Source organism: Miniopterus natalensis, chromosome 8, assembly GCF_054644295.1.
Source record: "Miniopterus natalensis isolate mMinNat1 chromosome 8, mMinNat1.hap1, whole genome shotgun sequence".
Classification (NCBI taxonomy): domain Eukaryota; kingdom Metazoa; phylum Chordata; class Mammalia; order Chiroptera; family Miniopteridae; genus Miniopterus; species Miniopterus natalensis.
Window position 1 is genome coordinate 44,148,424 of NC_142088.1, and position 20,473 is coordinate 44,168,896.

The 20,473-nt window shown below is 37.6% G+C and overlaps 1 protein-coding gene and 1 pseudogene across 2 annotated transcripts in view; one reads left to right on the plus strand and one right to left on the minus strand.

Moving 5' to 3' along the window:
• Positions 1-645, plus strand: part of LOC107546101 (large ribosomal subunit protein eL15-like) — an 89,291-nt pseudogene extending 88,646 nt beyond the window's left edge.
• The window catches only part of B3GALT1 (beta-1,3-galactosyltransferase 1), a 448,389-nt gene that overhangs the window by 106,883 nt on the left and 321,033 nt on the right, over positions 1-20,473 (minus strand). The window lies entirely within an intron of this gene.

Consider the following 20,473-nt stretch of genomic DNA (forward strand, 5'->3'; position numbering starts at 1 on the left):
CTGTCTAGCAGCAGCCGTCAGGTAAGTCAAGACGGGTGCTAACAAGTGCATCCAGGAGCTATGGCGGAAGGAGCAGTCGGATGTGAAGTGCTTCCTTCTCAGGGTGAGCTGCTCGCAGTACCACCAGCTCTCTGTGCTCCACAGGGCCCCCTGCCCCGCCTGGCCCAATAAAGCTGGAAGGCTGAGATACAAGGCCAAGCAAGGTTATGTCATAAATAAGATTCGTGTGATCTGTGGTGGCCACAAATGTCCTCTTCCTAAGAGTGGGGCCTACGGCACACCTGCCCATGCATTGGTGTTAACCAGCTGAAGTTGCTGAGGCCTTCGGTCTGTTGCCTAGTAGCAAGCTGGACGCCACTGTGGGGCTCTGACAGTCCTGAATTCTGACTGGCTTGGTGAAGATTCCACATCCAAATTCTTTGATGTTATCCTCAGTGATCCATTCCATAAGGCTATCAGAAGGAATCCTGACACCCAGTGGATCACCAAACCGGTCCACAAGCACAGGGAGATGCAAGGGCTGACATGTGTAGGCCGCAAGAGCCGTGGCCTTGGAAAGGGCCACAGATTGCACACAGTATTGGTGGTTCTCGATGTGAAGCTTGCAGAAGGTGCAATACTCCCCAGCTCCGCCGTTACCACTAATGTAAGTAATGTTTGTAAAATTCTTCCCTGATAAACAATTTAGGGCAGTTAAAAAAACCTAATCTAACGATTACATGAAGTGCTAATGATTGATAATGACTTAATGGGTTACCCAATTTATTCAAACAAAGAATACACTGGCAAGTTAAAATAAGGGTGAAAAAATACCTTGAGATTAAAAAAACTCCCAACATTTTAATTTGTATATTAATCCAGGATAGCTTCTTAATTCTCATTAAGATACTTTCTAAAATAAATGTTAAATATCTGAACTCCATTTTATCATCCGGATATTTATTGCGAACCTCGCTTAGAGAAATACTGGAAACAAACTAAATGCTCAATAAGAAGAGGCCTGTTGTATACAAGCATACAATAAAATAATATGCAGCCATTAAAAATAATACTCTAAAAGAATATTTAATTACACAGAAATACTGCATCACCTTAGTCTAAGATAACATGGTTTGCTTTTCAACATTTCTGAAATTTTGAAGTATCTCATAACCAATCTTGAAACAATTCAACAATTACTAAGCAGGTGATGACACAAGATGTTGCCTGCACGTACAAATGTAGCCGTACGTAAAGAGAAAGGTTTCTGTTTATCCGTGTATCACCTCCGTCCAGTTATTTGTAGTGACACAGCCATATATGTTGAATTTTAACTTTATACTTCTAATTGTCATTTTAGTTGCCATTTTAATTGTCTTAAAATACACTTTGATACAGCTCTGACATGAAACACTTTGTTTATGAAGATGATTGTGTCTGTCCTGTGCCAGACAATACAATTAAAGGCACTAGAAATAGCCTAATCTCCAGGACTTTCAAAGCCAGGAGAAGCTGGTATGGCTGATTCACACGTCATCAGGGACCCTCACTGAGGCATCAACATGCTAAAAGCTTCTGGCAGACTTTCAAGAGAAGCTGCTTAACTTTCATCTATTTATAATGCAATTAAGCAGAAAACAAAACTGAGTCTAGCAAAAAAGAAAAAAAAAGCCTATGAGGAATTTAAAGCCCCTTGATTTGCTTCAAAATTTTAGTATCAACCCTGAAAGCGGGAAGATGTCAGGATAAAGATCCTGTGTTGTCACCGGGAAGCAACATAGAACTACTGGTGGCCAGTATGTCAAGCAAAAACTTACGACTATAAATGACTTAGACCACAATTCTATCTTCTCCCCTTTTGAGATGGGACTATCTGTAACTGTGATCCTATGCCTACACTGTACTGTGGAAGCTGTTAACTTGTTTTCTAGTTTCACAGGTCCATAGATGGAGCGGAATTTTGCCTCCAGATGGAACATGCCAGTCCTCACACATACCTGATTTAAATGATTTATATGATGAGATTTGGGATTTCTGAGCCAAACATATTCAGAGGAGATTTGGGGCTTGAGTTGATGCTGGATGGGCTGAGATCTGAGGGGATGCTGGGGTGGGGTGTATTTTTGCATGTAGGATAGATGTGAATCTTTGGGGACCAGAGGATGGCCTTTGGTAGATTGATAAAAAACAAAATCTCACTAAAGCTATATTTTCTTTCTAATCCTCAGAAAACAGTATAAAAAATAAAAGTTATAAAATGAGGTGAAAGAAGATTCTATAAATCTACCAAAAGCTGAGTATTTTTAAAGAAGAATTAGAAAAGCTCCTCACCAACAGTGTCACATCATTGGTTACAATAACAGCTGACTGGCCAAGAAAGTGCTTCGCCCAGAGTTAATTCTGTGAGCCCCGGGGCTTTGAAATTAGACGAGGCTGAAGATTAAGTGAAACTAGAAAATGAGCTCTAAAAGTGTGAACAAAAGCTGATGGAGACAATCACATCTAACTCCCAAAGGACAAAGTTTAAATCCATCACTTGCAAAACTTTCCTTCACTCTGGCTGTGGGGCTTTGAGGTATTAATAGTATCTCTAAGCTCAAAAAAAGTACAGATGTCTTGTGCTGGTCAGTGAGTTTCTTCTGGCCTGAAGCAAATCACCGTGATTTAATTGACTGTTACCTTGTACAGAGAAAGGGGTTCAATGTTTATGGTGACATAGCTTTATACCTGCACTCAATCAGCTGGTTTGTAAAAACCATATATCTTCCCTACCTTCAGTCAAGGGTGAATGAACACGTGTCATAGAAATGATAAAGTGCCTAAATCAAAGAGATAATAAATGCCTGAGGTTCTTCTAAACTCCATTCTGCAAGGCATAATGGACTGGGTATAGAGTCGCATGGATGTAAGGAAGAAACTGGGGCTGCTACACACTAGTTGTGCTAAATTGGACATGTTATTAATTTCTCTGAGTCTTGATTTTCTTGACCATAAATTGGGATAAAGATATCTATCCCATGGGGATTTGATTTTGTGAATGTCACTTAGACAAAATATGTATTTAATCCAGTGCCCTACGTAAATTCAGTCACTATTGTTTTTTGATGCCACATCACCAAATATGAGTTTTGTTACATAACAAGTCTATAAGGGGGAGATTCTTTGGGATAAGAAAGATTTTCCTGTCTTCCTTAAAGCATGCTTACGGCTTACCCTAAAGGTGAGTTCTGGCTGCTGCTCTGGTTAAGGCAGGGCAGTGTGACTTGACCAGTGGAGTCCAAGACAGAAGAGGCAGGTGGGCAGATTCCTGACAAAGATAAGGCTATCACAAAGAGGGAGAGGGAGAGGTAGGGGGTGTGGCTGGCAATATTAACTTGCAGGGTAAGGTTTCTGGGTATGTAAAACATAGACGCTGTGTCGAGAAATAATCATAGCAAGACTCACAATGAAGCTTGGTCTCTAGAAATACTTGGAAGCAGGGCTGACCTAAGCTGGCAAAGGGGGCTGAAAAATGATGCTCTGAGATGAGCACCATGGAGAGCTTCAAGAGGAAACCATTTCTTCCCGAAAAATGATGCCCTGGAAAGAAGGCAATTCAGGATTATTAAAACCAATTTCATGGAGAAGCCAACATCTCTCTGCCTTAAAAGACCAAGATCTATTAAGGCATATTTGATCTCAAACACAAGAGGAAGTTTTTAATCTTTCAATATTTCTAAATGTAGTTAGCAATAGTATAATATCTGAGCAGAACTGTTCAGAACTGGTTCTCTCTTACAGAGATCTACTGTGACCTTAATTGACTTGACTAGAGCTGTTCTTTATTCTTGAAGATCCTGAACTAATTCTTGATTCTACCAGGAAGGTCCCCACCTCCCTTAACACTAACATGATGTTGAAGTTTAGGGTTAGTGGTGGGTCAGCTGTAGAATGTTTCAATTATGTGAGGTCATGAGAATGGGAGAGGGATCTCAGGTGTATAATTCTAAGGCCATATTTATTCCAGTCCATTAGACAGTCTAGCCAAACTGCTGTAAAGGGTCCATAAAGGGGTGGATATAAGTTCTGCTCTACTTTCTGTATACCCTTGGGAAATTCATTTGGTCCTTCATGGTGTCTGTTTTTTTTTATCTGAAATATAAAGGGATTGCATTATAATATCTTAGAGAAAATAAGAAGTTCCATTATAGAAGATGAAGCAATTTGGAGTATTTGGTTTAAACTTATTAGTTCAGAGACTCTAGAGATACATAATATATCCCTGAGGAAAAAAGAACAACTGCAAAGGTATATAGAATTGGGACTCAACCAAGCCCTTCCAGGAGCACGAGAAAATCAACCTATCATTAGCAATTGGTAAATTAGCTGCAAAGTACTCTGTTGTCTTAGAACTGGGACAACGGTGAAGTAGCCCATCAGCTCTTCTAAACAAGGAATTGGAAGAAATACAGCCTTTGTATTATGGCTTTGAATGGGCAGTTGTCTTCCAAATTCCAAAGCTTCTAGATGTGAGACTGTAGAGTTTTATAAAGTCCAAAATATCTGAAAGGCAGTGCATTAGAGTACAGGAGAGGGCTGTGGGCTAAAATGAACCCCTGGGACACACAAGATTTGAATTATAGGAACTCCTCTGACAAAGCAGTATTTGGATGATGGGTTTTTATGTTTTCTTGAAAAAAGACGTCTTATTGTAATTTCTGAATAATCAAATTGGGACTCCTCAGTTGTCATGTTCTCTAAACACTAGGCATAGGCTTGTATTTTCCAGAGCAGCAATTCTCAAAATGTGGTCTTTGGACACCTGTGTGTCTCTAATACCATTTTAGGTGGCCTATAATATCTTCCCTTTCCAACTAGTGCCTCCAAGAAGCCCGATTTTCTTCTTACACTTCAACCAAAATAATAGATTACAACAGATTGACTGCAAAATCAAATATGAGAATCCACTTGGTTCTACTGGGCCAGATAGTAACTAGATTGCAAAACTATAAAACAGTGCCATCTTCTTACTGATTTGTTTTGGAAAATGTAGTTATATTCTTTAAAAATTCATTTAGTTTTCATATAAATGACTTTATTGATTCTTAAAAGTTAAATAAAAATGTATATCTGTCTTTTAATTTATAACATGGTAAATATTTATAAATATAACTCAGATAACAAAAAGGCCTTTGGAAATCTTCAATAATTTTTAAGAGTGTAAAGAAATCAAAATGTTTGACAAGCCCTATAGTACTGAACAGATAATCATTATTTTTATAACAGGGTAAAAATGAGCAAAGCCTTTTGGTTTCTGAGTTTATATGAGATGTTAATTTGTCTGGGCAATATGGGGGCTGCCCTAAGTGTATTTAGATTATTTACTTGGTTTGGTGTAGGTTAACCCATCAAGCATGTAAGGTTCTCCTTTCAGGGCTCCGAGTCCCTCCACCTTGGGCTGGGTTTGAGCTGTGGATTAAGTCTTGACAGGTAATAATAGTGGGCTTCACACTATTCATCTACATTTTCGCCTCTAGAATAAACCAATAACGAAAGAAAGTGTTTTGCAACCAGGAATGATTGGATTAAATGAAAAAAAGCTTAGGATAAAGTCAAGGAAAATCTCTCTATTGGTGTGGGTAATATTATATTTTAAAGTACATCTCTAGGTAACTGAAGTTTCATCACTTAGATATATCAAATGTAAAAATATCTCTCAATATTTCACTGTAGTATAGTTCACAGAAAACTGAATAATACTGTTAAGCTTTATATTTGCAGCAAAAAAGATTTATGACTATGGGTAAATCTCAGTAAGCTAGGGTAATTAGATGAAATACTAACTAAATGTATGAAAATAAATTTTAAAATACATGTATTACTGGACTTACTTTAATGAAGGCAAAACTTTTGCTTTGTGATTTTGAGAAAGTCTTTCTGTTTTTATATCTACTAAATTAGGAGAATGCATCAATACTCACCAGCTCTAACATCCATTTATATGTAAGACATAACAGAGTAGGTTTCTTTAGTATATTTTAGTCTCTCAGGTAATAAAACGTCATCTGCTGTCTTATAATTCGTTTACCCTATAAACAATTTTTGTTATAAAGTTCAAAAGCAAGATTCATTACAACCTTAGATCAATCATCACAAAAATAGTAAATGCTGACATCAGTAACATTTTGGAGAAGACCTCAAGACTACACAGAAAATTATGATATTTCAGGCAAGAGCTGCATTTTTACCCTTAAGAATTTAGATTTTTCAATAACATAATTTTAGACCCACTTCATCGTTGAGTATTTTTTTTTCCTTTACACATTTTGCCGAGCTATCTTAAGGGTGACAGGAGTGGAGTAGAGATAGAGGTGAGGAGAAGAAATAATTCTTGAGCCAATTAAATTTTTATTTCTCTGGTTAACTAAAATTTGTGTTTCTTGATTTAGGAATTTCAGTTTTCACAACTCCTGCGTTTTACTCAATTCTAAATAACTCTTTCTTAACGTATATGATTCCCAAGCGGTGGAATAAAAATCTCATCAAAGCCCATGCTAACTCAAAATCATCAGCTTATAGCTTGTCTGCCATGCTATTGCATGTTAAGTAACCAATTATCATGTAAAATTCCGGCTTCAGCTGCATTAAGGCTATGCTGATGTCATGAACTCTGTATGATTATAAAATCTTGACTCTTCATTAAGGGCATAGAAAGTTAATTAAAAGCTAATTAAAAGGGGTAAGATAATTTTCAAATATCTGATATTCTCTACTTATTCAGGTCATCTGGAAGGTTGAAAACTATGGTCAATGTCAGGTAAAAGACACTAAAGTTTTTCTCTTGGGATAATTTCAGCCTCTTGACTTTGTTTGAGAAGAGAGGTCAATTGTTTATGTAATGTAATTCACTCAAATATCAAAAGAAGGAATGCTCAGTCTGTAACATATTGCATAGATTCATTGCCTTTGGAGTATCTGTGCAGGGAATTCTCTAGTACAAATGGAATCCATATTTACATTACAGTATATTAATACTATAGCCTACATCAAAGCCCATGATTATTATACAAAGATTTCAAGTAAACAAGTACTGGTACTACAATTAACATTTAAGAAGAGTAATTAGTTTACTCCTTTATACTCTTTACATAAAATAGATATATTTTTCAACAAAAGCAACATAGAATCCTAAAATACAAGGTTAATAATATTCTTGAAGAAGCCAATCAAATTAAAAGAAAAAATATAGGATTATCATTCAAGATACATCAGGGACATATAAACATATTTACTCCAAAAGAGATCCGAAATGGAAAAGAAAGTAATGCCACTAGTATGACAAATGTCTCAACCTCTACTGCAGGACTGGGTTTCATCTGCCTCCGGGACCCGCCCAGCCAAGGTGCAGAGCCATCGCTGCCTAAGGGCCAGTGTGTGTGTGCAGTTCTGGGCAGCCATGAGTCTTTGAGTGCATCAACCACAGGTGGATCCCTGAGATTGTACCTGGATTTTCTTTTCTGTCCTGAGTAGGATCGTTCCTGTTTTAAAATGTTGGCTTGCGCCCTGGCACTCTGCAAAGCTTTTCCCAGTTTTCTCCTTTCCCCACTTTGAGGTCTGATTCTTGTTCTACCAATTCCTATCCGCTGTCTGAATTCTTGTTTCCATAGGCTGTTCATCCATCAAACGCACACTATTGTATTTCTCTTAAGATATACCTCGCATTCTCTGACAGGAAGAATTCTCATTCACACTGTTATTTTCTGCCCTTGTCTGTCCACAAGAGGAATTTCTCCCTCCGAGAAAGATCAAAGGCAATATAGACAGTGAAATACAAACTCTCCCTCTTCTGCATAGCTTAGTTGCTCACAGATTGTTTCCCTTTCCTCTGATTTAACTGCTTGTAAATCTGCTAAATTCTTTTCTTTCCTGTTCTCCTTAGAGTCTCTCACTCTAACTAGGGGCTATGATCAGATGCCAAAACCTACTGGTCGCATTAAATCAATTGTCTGTAACTGTGCATATTTGCTCTAGCACGTACTAAATTGTCTGGAACACAGTGTATTTTCAATCATGAACAACACCTGTACAGCATTTTCTGGATGAGATGAGAGAGATAGTGAGAGGGAAAGAGGGTGGGGAGGGGGAAGAGAGAGGAAGAGAGAGAGGAAGAGAGAGAGAGAGAATACCCAACAATAACAATAACAAAACATAACAGAAAGTTAATCCTACAGGATGGCTCATGTGAGATCCTCAGTATCCTCCAGGTGGATGATGTCTCCTCTGCTCCTCTTTTCTATGGTCATTTTTAGAATAATGTATTTATTCTCAGTGCATCAAGGACAGGAGCCTGTCAGTCAAAAAAACCTCACAAAATATATTCAGTCAAAAACTAACCAAACCAGAAGTTCAAGAATGATAATTAAGAGGGTAAATATACAGCAGAGGAACTTTCCCTCGGAGGAAACTGAAACAATGCCACACTCCAATGCATTGTTTCTAAAACCAAAGTCTGGTTTCAGCAGCACTGCATATACCTGTTGGATGCAAGAGGAGTGAGGGAGGGAGTGAGTGAGTGAAGGGGGCCAGAGCTCAGAGCGCCATGCTCTGTCCCTGGAATTCTGGCCTGGTGACTAGGCAGCCATTTAGCAGCCTTTTTTGTTTTTGTGTTTTTTTGAGGGTCAAACTCCCCAAATGGGATCCACTGCATGGATGTCTTGCAAGTTGAATAACCCTGATATTTTAATGCAAGTAGTTTGTTGACAGTGATTGCATTTGGTACACTTATAATTACCTGAATAGAAACTGAAAACAATTTTCAGTGTCCAGATGTTTGGCATGAGACAGATGAAGCTTTCAGATATTGTATGTTTAACTTTCATCCACATGTTTTAGCTGGTATCCCCATAATACATCCTTTCCAGCAAAGGCTAAATAACCAATATAAAACCACAAAAAATAAACAAGCAAAACAAACAAAAACCAATTTTACCATAAAAAATAATTCCTAAATAGCAAATGTCGAGGAAAAACAAGTAGAATTTTAGTCAAAATGGTCTCTCCTGCCATTATCTCCAGAATTGCATTGCCAAGAAAACCCATTATTTAAAAAATCATATTTTAACTACAATATAAGATGGAAAAGGGAAACATGGAGCTAAAATTTTAAATCTGGGATAACGTTTTTCTTGCATAAATTTCAGTAATTCAATTGTTTTGATAGTTGTGTCACTGGTCACATCAAGAGCAGACACACTTTGTTTAATACCTGTGTCACCAAGAAAACTGTCACCAGGCCAGACTCCTTACACTTTCCTGTCACCTCTATCACCCACTGTTCTGATAAGGAACCAAGCCTCTCATACAGAGCAGTTGTATTTAGTGATCAACAAATGTTTCCTCTGTAGGTATGTAGAGATTAGGCTTCTGCTGTAACAGATGGCAATCATGGAAATGAATCCTATTTTCGACAGCATTGATAAGCTTATGTTAAATAGTATTATGCAAACTTGAGTACAAAAGAGTGCTTGTAATCATTTAGTATTTATTATTACAGTTATAGCATACCAAGAACAAGTTCACTGAATCTGTCTGTACATCAAACATTAATAACTAAGGTAACAAAACTTATTTATATGCCATTTTGAAAACATCTCAAAACCAACATACACACAAACACACACACACACACACACACACACACACACACACACACACACACACAGGACCAAAGAACATAAAAAATTAGTAAAATCAAGTTAAATTATAGTGATGGAGTCTGGGGAAATTTCATACTGAAATGACACTACTTTCTGTTGTAAGTAATGCTATTATTAAAGTTGTTTTATATACTGATAATCTACTAGTGGGATAGTGCATTACTCAAATATGTTACATAATTTAGTCTATATTGTCCACTGGGAGGTAGAATTCTTGTCTACTTATCCTATATTTAAATTTCAGTGATTGCAAAAACTAACATTGACATTCAAAACATATTAAGAATACAGTCACCATATGCAGAATGATATGAACATATTTTTATAACAACTTGTCCTAGAGAACAGAGGACATATTTGTTTAATGAGTAGTGGAGAAAAGTGAAAACTGTAGATTTATTACCTTGTTTTGGTTTATGAGCCAATGTGGATAAATCCTGTTTAATAACTCTTAATTCACATTTGACACAACTCTTAGAAGACCCCGTAAGTCTTGATGAGGAAATTATTTTCCCTTCCCTAACCTCTGTGGTTTGATCATGGCTTCGTGCATATCTTTGTTTTTTGCCCTCCCCACTCTTGCCCTCTGTAATCCAAACAAATGCACATATTCTGAATTTATGCACCTGTGTCTCCCGAGCCTGCATGAAAAAGACCAACTCACAACTGGACAAACTCACTTAAAAATTGCAATAGACTATACGAAAAGGAGGAAGTACAAAGTTATTACTTAACACGTTAAAATGGTCCCACTAGTAATCAAAAAAAGTGGAAATAAAAGATAAACATACTATTTTCTACCTATTAAATTTTATAAAGAGATGGATAGATGTCCCTCTGCTGCAGAGGTTTAGGTGAATCTGGAGTCCTCTTATATGGCTGGAAAAAGGGCTATTTTGCCTTTACATATAAGTTGGCATGATATACTAAGAGTTGTAAAAAATATTCAGAAATATAGATTTGATAATCCCACTCTTGTAAATTTTTTCTAAGGAAAGAAACTAAAGGAGGAGAAAAAAATCTTACTTATAAAGAAGCCGACATCCAATATCATTTTCAATACTAAAAGAAATTTAAACATCAAATAATAGTGGAAATATTAATTAAGTTGTGGTAGAGCTACCTGATAGAATATTACATTGTGACCAAAAAAAAAAAAAAAAGAGATAATTATGAGGACAGGATAGGCAATGAAAGAAAATAAGTAATTTAAAAAGTTAAAAAAGCATAAATTCAATATGATTATCACTATATAAAATATGTACATATGTGAAAACATGCTTGAAAGACATATAACACAGGTAATAAATTTGTTACGATGATGGAATTATGTGTGTTTTCCAATGTATTTTCCAAATCCTCTATAATATTTACATATCATTTTATGATAACCATAATTAATTATAATTGGAATTCATTTTTAACTCCATTTCAAATAGCCTCCCTTCCAAGAAAATTTTAGTAATAACTTATTAGTATCTTATTTTTTGAACTTTAATATGTTCTTGCATTTTGTTAATAATTCACGTCCAATACATTAATAAGCTGTGCATTAATTAGGTCCTAGATTTTGGAAATGAACATAAGAGTTTGTAAATGGATCCTGGGTATCATTAATATTATGTATCATGACTAAAATTTAAGGATGCATATATTTATTTTTTATTCTGCTCAGAAAGGATAACAACTGCCATATTAAACATCTTCAAAATTCATGAGGCCTTTTTCTCCAATGACTTATTATCTAATGTTTTCATATGGAATTTTTATGTAGAATTATCATATTACCTAATATTTTCATATTCTCTATTCAAAATAATCACTAATTTCACTCCTTTCCTTGATAGGCCATATTTTCTACCAACAGCAGGAAAATTATTCACTGCAGTTATTCAAACAAATTTAACTTTGAATACAGTATTTTCCTAAATCTTTGCAACTAGAGATGGGGTCACTCCCAACAGGAAGCACTACTTTTTCCTAGAGTTTGAAATAGAGATAACCCCACCCCTCAACCCATGAAATCTTTATGGCTCAAAGAAATACTAGAAGAAGAACAAAAGGAAAAGGGCCTTGTTTCAAGTCCATGTTTTCCCAAGTAAGCAAGAGTAACTCAATTTGCTTGAGATTCAGTCCAATCAGTCACCTTCAGGTAAAAAAGTTATACACAGTGACCAAGTAAGATTTATCCCAGGTATGCAAAACTGGTTCAACATTTAAAAATTAATTAATGTAATCCTTATTAGGAGCCCAAAAAATAAAAGTCATATGATCATATCAATATATGCAGGAAAAGTATTTGATAAAATCCAACACTCATTCATAATAAAAGCTCTCAGGAAACTAGGAGTAGAGAAGATCATCTTCAATTTGATAAAAACTATCTACAAAAACCCTACAGCTAACATCATACTAATGGTGAGAAACTTGAAGGTTTCTCTCTAAGATCAGGTGTGAGGCAAGTGTGTCCCTTCTCACAGCTCCATTTCAACATTGTACTGGAAGTTTTAGCTAATGCAGTAAGACAAGTAAAAGAAGAAAAAGGGATACATATTTGAAAGGAAGAAATAAAACTCTATTTGTTCATAGATGACATAACCATCTTTACAGAAAATCCAAAAAAAAATTGGCCAAAAACCCCCACAACTCTTAGAACTAATAAATGATTATAGCAAGTTTGCAGGATTTATGGTTAATATACAAAATCCAATTGCTTTCCTATATACCAACAATGAACAAGTGGAATTTGAAATTTAAAATAATACTATATGCACAATAGTACCACAAAAATGAAATGCCTTGGTATAAATTTAACAAAATATGTACAAGATCTATATGAAGAAATCTACAATAGTCTGATGAACAAAATCAAAGAAGAATTAAATAAATGGAGATATACTCCATGTTCATGGTTAGGAAGACCCAATATTGTCAAGATATCAGTTCTTCAAAGGTGATCTATAGATTCAATGCAATTCCAACCAACTCCCCGGCAAGTTATTCTGTGGGTATTGACAAAATGATTCGAAGGTTTTATGGAGAGGTAGATCCAGAACAGCCAACACAATATTGAAGGAAACAAAAAGGTTGGAGGGCTGGCACTATCTGGTTTCAAGACCTACTATAAAGCTACAATAATCAAGACAGTGTGGTGTTAGTAAAAGAAAAGACAAATAGGTCGATGGAACAGAAAAGAGAGCCCAGAAATAAACCCACATAAATACAGTCAACTGATCTTTGACAAAGGACCAAAGGCTATATAGTAGCATAAAGATAGTCCTTTCAACAAATGATGTTTAAACAACTGGACATCCATATGCAAAAAAATGAAACTAGACACAGACCTTTCACCCTTCCCCAAAATTAGCTCAAAATGGATCATAGACCTAAACGTAAAATGCAAAACTATAAAATTCCCAGAAGATAAATATGACCTTGGGTATGGTGATAACTATTTAGATACAACACTAAAGAATGCTCCACGAAAGAAATAATTAAAAAGCTGGGCTTCATGAAAATTAAAAACTTCTGCTCTGCAAAAGACACTGTCAGGAGACTGAGAAGACAAGCCACAGACTATGAGAACATATTTACAAAAGACACATCTGATGAATAATGTTATACAAAATATACAAAGAAATCATAAAACTAAGAAATAAGAACAAACATCTGATTCAAAAAATGAGCTAAAGACCTTAACAGACACCTCACCAAAGAAGGTATACACACGGCACATAAGTATATGAAAAGATGTTCCATGTGTTATGTCATCAGGGAAACAAAATTAAAACAACAGTGAGATACCACCAAATACTTATTAGAATGGCCAAATCCAGAATAATATCAAACGCTGGTGAGGATCTGGAACAAAAGGAACTCTCATTAATTGCTAATGAAAATCCAAAATGGCACAACCAGTTTGGCAGTTTCTCACTAAACCAAACATACTTTGATCATAAGGTCCAACAATTGCACGCCTTGGTATTTACCCAAAGGAGTAGCAGAGTTGCGTCCACACAAAAATCTGCATATGTACGTTTATAGCAACTTTATTCATAATTGCCAAAACTTGGAAACAACCAAGATGTCATTCAGTAGGTAAACAGACCAATAAACTGTGATATATTCAGAGAATAGAATGCTTTTCAGCACTAAAAAGAAATAAGCTATCAAGCAACGAAAAGACATAGAGGAACTTTAACTGTATATTACTAAGTGAAGGAAGCCAAATTGAAAAGGCTACATGTTTTATGATTCCAACTCTGTGACATTCTGGAAAAGACAAAACTATGGAGACAATAAAAAGACAAGTGGTTGCCAGCAGTTGGGGGAGGGGATGGAACGAATAGGTGAAGCACAGAGGATTTTTAGGGCAGCGAAACTACTCTGCCCGATTCTGTAATATTGGATATATATCATTATACACTTGTACAAACCCATAGAATATACAACACCAAGAGCGAACCCTAATGTGGACTATGGACTTGGCGTGATTATGATGTGTCAGTGGAGGCTCATCAATTGTAAGAAACGCACCACTCTGGTGGAGGATATTGATAACGGGGCAGGCTATGCATGTGGGGGTAAGGAATAATATAAGGGAAATCTCTGTACCTTATCCTGAATTTTGCTGTGAACCTAAAACTGCATTAATAAAAGAGCCAATAAAACAAAAAAAAAAAAAAAAAAAAAAAGCAAAAGAAAACTCACAAAGCTCAAGGCTACAGAAGCATTCTTCCAAGCATGGGCCAAGCTAAGGTTCAGGCTTCTCAGGGGAAGAGCTAGGTTTTGCTGTCTCCAGGACTGGTTGATATGAAATTCTGAAGTGCCATTTACAGGCAGATGAACCCATTGGATTTCGCATTATTTTTATTCTTATTTCTTCATCTCACTTCTTAATCATATGTGTTCGTTTGTACTTTGGAAACCATCTGGTTGGTATCATGGTTATTTCATTCCGCAGCATATTTGGAGACTTTCTTTAAAATATAAATAGTAAGTCAAATCAAGTAGGCAAATCTAGGTCTGGGATCCTATTTCCTTGGTCTCTTTCTGTTTCCCATTGCTCCATTATTAAAAGTTTGGATTAAAAGTTGGGAGTTGATGACCCACAATTGAAAGCCATATACACATTCAGGATGGAATGCTTCTAAAAGGCTTAAAACAAGCAGGAGATAAAGTCAAAAACAAAATAAACTGAACTATGAGAAAATAACTTTATACAGAAGGTCTAATAAATTTTACATTATCTTTCCAAGGATCTATTGAAAGGTTTAAAAAATTATTATTTCTATTAAGATTTAGGTTCTTGCGTAGAACTGGCAGTGTTAAGTGTTAGCAGGTTCAGGGGTAGGAAAAAAATACTAATTTTATTTTGGTCCTTAAATCAGAATACCACTTAGTGCTCCACGTCTCTTCCTCACCCATTCCTGTGAGTCTGGGGACCCCTTCAGTGACTAACAGGACCCTCATGTGCCACCTTTTCTACCTGCATTACCATTCACTCATTCATTCTCTCAATACAAATGTTCGCTGAACATCAGCTGTTGTCAGATATTGATGGGAGATGCTGGGATTACAGTGATAAACCAGACAGGTTAAACATACAGATATTAAATGCTACAATGAACATAAGAGTGACGACAGTGTGACCAGGTCTGGTTTAGACTGGATAGTTGGGGAAGGCACCTTGGAGAAGACATGTAAGTGAAGACGTGATGGGCAGCAAGTAATTAGATACAGGAGACTTTGGTGGAATGGCATCCCAAGGAGAAGCAACACAGTGGTAGGGCCATACTGCGAGTGTTCAAGGTAGAGCATAAAGGCACCTATGTCTGGAGCAAAGGACCCAGTGGAAGACGGGTGGGGCTTAAGTCTGATGAGGAAGACAGGGGCCAGATCACATGGGGTCCTACAGGCAGTGTGAGACATTTAGAAATCATTCTAAAAGCAGTGGGAAAACCCTGGGGGGCTTTAAACAGGGCTCCTATGCACTCACCACAATCTGATCTACACAGAAAATCACTTCTTTTGGGGGAGATGAGATGGAAGTAAGAATAGCAGCTGGAGGCTATACTGCCTTAGCCCAGGGGGGAGATGATGGAGCCTTCACCCTGGGCTGCTGGCCCCTGAGGAGGTGGGAAAGGAGGGGACGAATTTGTTGTGTGTTTTAAAGACAGGTTCAGTGGGGTTTGCAGGTTGATTGATGGGGTGAGGGGTAAAAAGGAAGAGAGGAATCAAGGATGATCATGTTAAATAGGCTTTTAAAAAAATCGGTAAAAACATTCCCAATTTTCCCAAACTAATGGGAAACAGGGAGCCACACTTGATGAAATTCCAATGCGCTGCTCTCTGAATTGGATCAGGCATTTCGTTTCAGACATTAATGCCCCAGGGGCTCTGTCTGTTCTCTCCTGATGAGGACCCACAGAAACCACCATGAGCAGTGAGCCAATTCGACAAGGCAGCCAGGGCAAGGCTCTTCTCCGGCAGTGTCAAGGCCCCGTGGGTAGCTCGGAGCACAGCTAACAGTTTCACGGTTGAAGAGCCACGGTTTCTTTGTCTGTAAAGTACGAGATTTTAAATTCGACGTTCTCTTCACTCGCTTCCAATTTGAAGATTCTGTGTTTTAAAATCCCACTGGGTCTATTCTAGGAATCTTGAGTGTTTAAGCCATACACAATAAGTAAATTACAGTAATAAAGATACCTCTGGTGTTTCTTTTTATTGTTTTAGCCCTATACTTAATTATGAATTTTTAAAAATGTGTTTGTTTTGGTTTAGTATTTATAGTTCTTCTGAAGTGATAGCAAGTAAGGCCTTTTTGCTTGAATATTAAGTCTACTGTTTGCACCTGGGACAAATTTATTTTCTTTAGAGGTATATAAACCCTCGGTGGAATGTTTCTCTTTATTATAATAAGCCTTTTGTTTTTTTCCCATGCAGGATCAACTCCCCTGAGTGGAAAATACATATTATCTAAACTTACACATACACATACACATGTAACACAGTTTTCTATTACGCAGCATATGCTGTGGTTCACACATTGCAGTGTGTAGGTGATTTTAACATGTAAACTAACTTAATCCTCACAACAATAAATCACTGGTATATTTATCCCATGTCACCAATGAGTTAATTGAACCTTAGCATGTGGCACAGCTAGGATTTCAGGACAGTTCTGCTGGACTGCTTGGCCCAGGCCAGTCCCCTTCCCAGCAGCAGCCTGTGGTGCAGCCACCACTTATTTTATGCTATTTGAGGCTGCAGACTTTCTAAATTTTTTCAAATTATTCATAACTCTGCCTTACTAAAATTTTCTGTGAAAGCACAAGTATATATATCTTCCTAAACAAATATTAACACACTTTTAGCATATGCAAAACCCCAGTGACTGCTTGAGCCCCGGGCCCCCTTAGAAGAAAGGTTTATGCTCCACCCTTGGCCTTTGTGAAAGGTTTGTTTTTTTTCCCTAGTTACCCTTCCCTCCTTCTCTTTCCAACCTTATCCAAAATTCAGCAGAAGTCCATGGGGCACAGAGCTCAGAATGTATTATCTGGTTATTAGATTTTAATTTTCCTTGCAAAGTTTGAAGGGCTCCTGCAGACTCGGGGTAACATCTGGGCTTGTTATCCTTCCTGCCTTTGGCGCTCTGCTGCTCTGGGCTGAGGCCAGCTGCTGCAAGCTTGCTTCCTTTTGTTTCTAAGAACACATTAACAGGTACTTTGCCCTCCTGATCAGCAGCCTCCTTGGTTGGCATGCGTTGTCCGCCTTTTGGTCTCCTGGTTACAGCAGGGCATGAGATGGTCAGGAGCAAAGTGAAGAAAAAACCTTCTCAAAAACCAGAAAAACATTTATCCTGACGTCCCCAGATCCCTGAATTCACAGGATTTTCTAGGTATCAGCATTACATAAATATTTTCTTTATAACTGAATGGAGGAAAAAAATACATTTTAAACCAAAGCAGATAGTAATATTTACTGCTTTCTAAGGGGATAGAGGGAAGCAGTGGTATTACTTTACTCTGCAGTGGTTCACATTACTCTGGAAATCAATCTCTCTTTCTCTCTATTTCTCACACCCCCTTCCTCGCACAGACACTGATGAGGGCAGGGGAAATGAGAAATGGAGCACATCAGTGAGCTTCGCATATATATATGGGAGGGCGGGAGTGAGCCTGGTCAGAGGCTGGAGGGTATTGCTGAAGCAATAAGATGCTTCCATTTTTGTCTGTTTTGCTCCAGAAGAGAGAGCTGTGCCATGTGGATAGGTGGACTGGAGTTGGCAGAACTGGCATTTGACCAGAGTGTGTAAAGTGTAACTTTACATCTCTATGGTGATGTGCACCCCTTCTATCTTCTCACACTTTTAGTAAAATCTTTCTCTGTGCTTTAGGTCTTATTATATTTAGTTTGATTTGATTTGCTCTTTTGTGGCAATCCAGGAGAAGAGGGATATTATATCTAAGTAAGACACAATGTGGGATGGTGAGAAAATTCATAAACTTAAATTTAGGAGATGTGGAAGTCTAAAAATAGAGGTGGCTCTGAACAATGTAAGCCATCCTCTCTTCCTCTCTTCCACCAGAATTCCTGGTATGACTGGGAAGAATGTGAAGGCCTCACTGAACAGAATGTTTGAACCAACTGCACTGAAATCTCAATGGACGGGGTGCCTCAGCTGATTTCTAGAGGCCATTAACCAATGCAGCTGCTATTTTAAAACTATAATGCAGGTTTCATTGATTCTTTCCCCATACTTGTTGTGAAAGCAGAGTAACAGCCCCCTGAAGATGCCAACATCCTAATCTCTAAAAGCTTTGGCTATGTTGGATGAGCTAGCAGAGAAGATTTCAGTTGCAAGTGGAATTAAGGTTGCTAATCACCTAGCCTTAAAAAATAGGGAGATTATCCTGGATTATCTGGGTGGATCCAAAGAAATCAAAAGGGTTCTTAAAAATGGAAGAGGCAGAAGGGGCAGGGTGCTATGGCAGAACTCCACCCCATTTCTGGTTTTCAGGATGAAGAATGGGCGGCATGAGCCAACAGATGCGGGCAGTCTCCAGGGGCTGGAAAAGGCAAGGAGATGGGTTTCCCAAAGAGCCTCCAGAAAGGAACTCAACCCTGCCAACATCTTGATTTTAGGCCAGTAAGACCCACGCTGGACTTCTAACCTACAGAAGGTGAGATAGCATATTCATGTTGTTTTAAGCCATTAAGTTTGTTACGGCAGCCAAAGTGTACCTGTATCAGTTATCTGTTGCCACATGATAAACCAAATGTAGTGACCTAAACAACAATAATTTATTTTGCTTGTAAACTTGCAATTTGACCGGCGCTCAACAGGGCAGTTTGACTCAGTTCTACACACCATCAACTTGATGCTTCTTTTGGGGGATGGAGAGCGTGCTTTCAAAATGGCCCACTCTCGCAGCTGAATAAGTGTTAACTGTCAGCTGGGAGCTTGGGTGGGAGCTCAGCTGAGGCTGCCAGCTCAAGAACTCAGTGCCACCCCACATGCATCTCTCCACAGGCTGTTTGGGCTTCCTCACAGTATGAATGCAAGACGATTGCAAGATCAAGCACCCCAAGAGGGCAGGGAAAAGCACAACACAGAGTGCATGACGTTGTCATGACAGCTTGGGAAGTGACATTTTATTTCTGCCATAAGCTATCGGCCTTCTCAGGTGCAAAGATAGAGAACACAGGTTCAGCTCTAGCGAGGGAGTGGCAAGTGTCTAGTACAGCATGTGAGACAAGAGATATTAGTGAGGCCATTGCTGAAAGACACAATCTACAACACTCACTTATGTGAAATCTCAGCCCTTTGCGCACTGTCTCCCAAAATTATTTCTGGAAGATCACAGCACATTTCCCATGTGTATTTAAAAATAAGCTTTGTGTTTACATGTGATATGTGCAGTTTTACTTTTCTTCTCTTATTTACAATCCGTTTCTGAGTGTGGCTGTGTCTTTTGGGTGATGGAAGGTTTGTGGTTATTCTCACTGCAGTATCACTTTTGAGAAGCTAACTGCATGTGTTAGGCTATACAAAAGAGAAGTGGCAGCTTTTAGTCTCTGTTGTTGGTGTTTCCCTAAGAAGTGCCCAAGCAGGACGCTAGTTCTCAAAGAAGCTCCTCAGTCCTGTACGCAAATGGAATCTAGCAAGTCAATACCTAACTGAATTCTGAAGGATATATATATATATATATATATATATGGTTTAGGCTCAGAATAAAAGAATTAAGATTTATGTAGCCATTGGGAATTTTAATTACTCAAGGTACATGATCCCACATAGTCTTAGACAATTGACAATAACAAGGATTAAGGTCTCCTCTGCCTTCTTTGCCACAATATCTTTATTTTGGTCTTTCCTATCTAGAAGATTAAGTTTGGTTAAATGACAGATAAAATAGGTAAAATGACAGATGTTACATTTTTTATATCTTGTGCTTTTTTATATCAATTAAAGTAGCTGTCATATGGAGCTCTCACACTTTATAATGTCCCCCTTCTTTTGGGTTTTTCCCTTTTCAAACAAGGGCATACTGGCTTCAGCCTCCTGACTGTAGGAGATGACTAATGAATGGGTTTTCTTGCCTTCGGTCAATGCTGTCCAATAGAAATTTTTGTGATGATGAAAGTTTCTATATCTGAGCTGTTCAATATGGTAGCCACTAACTACATGCACCTTTTAAGTATTGTAAATGTAGCTAGTGTGACTGAGCAATTGAATTTTTCATTTCATTTCACTTCATTTAAAGGTTAAGTAACCACATGTGATTAGTAGCTAC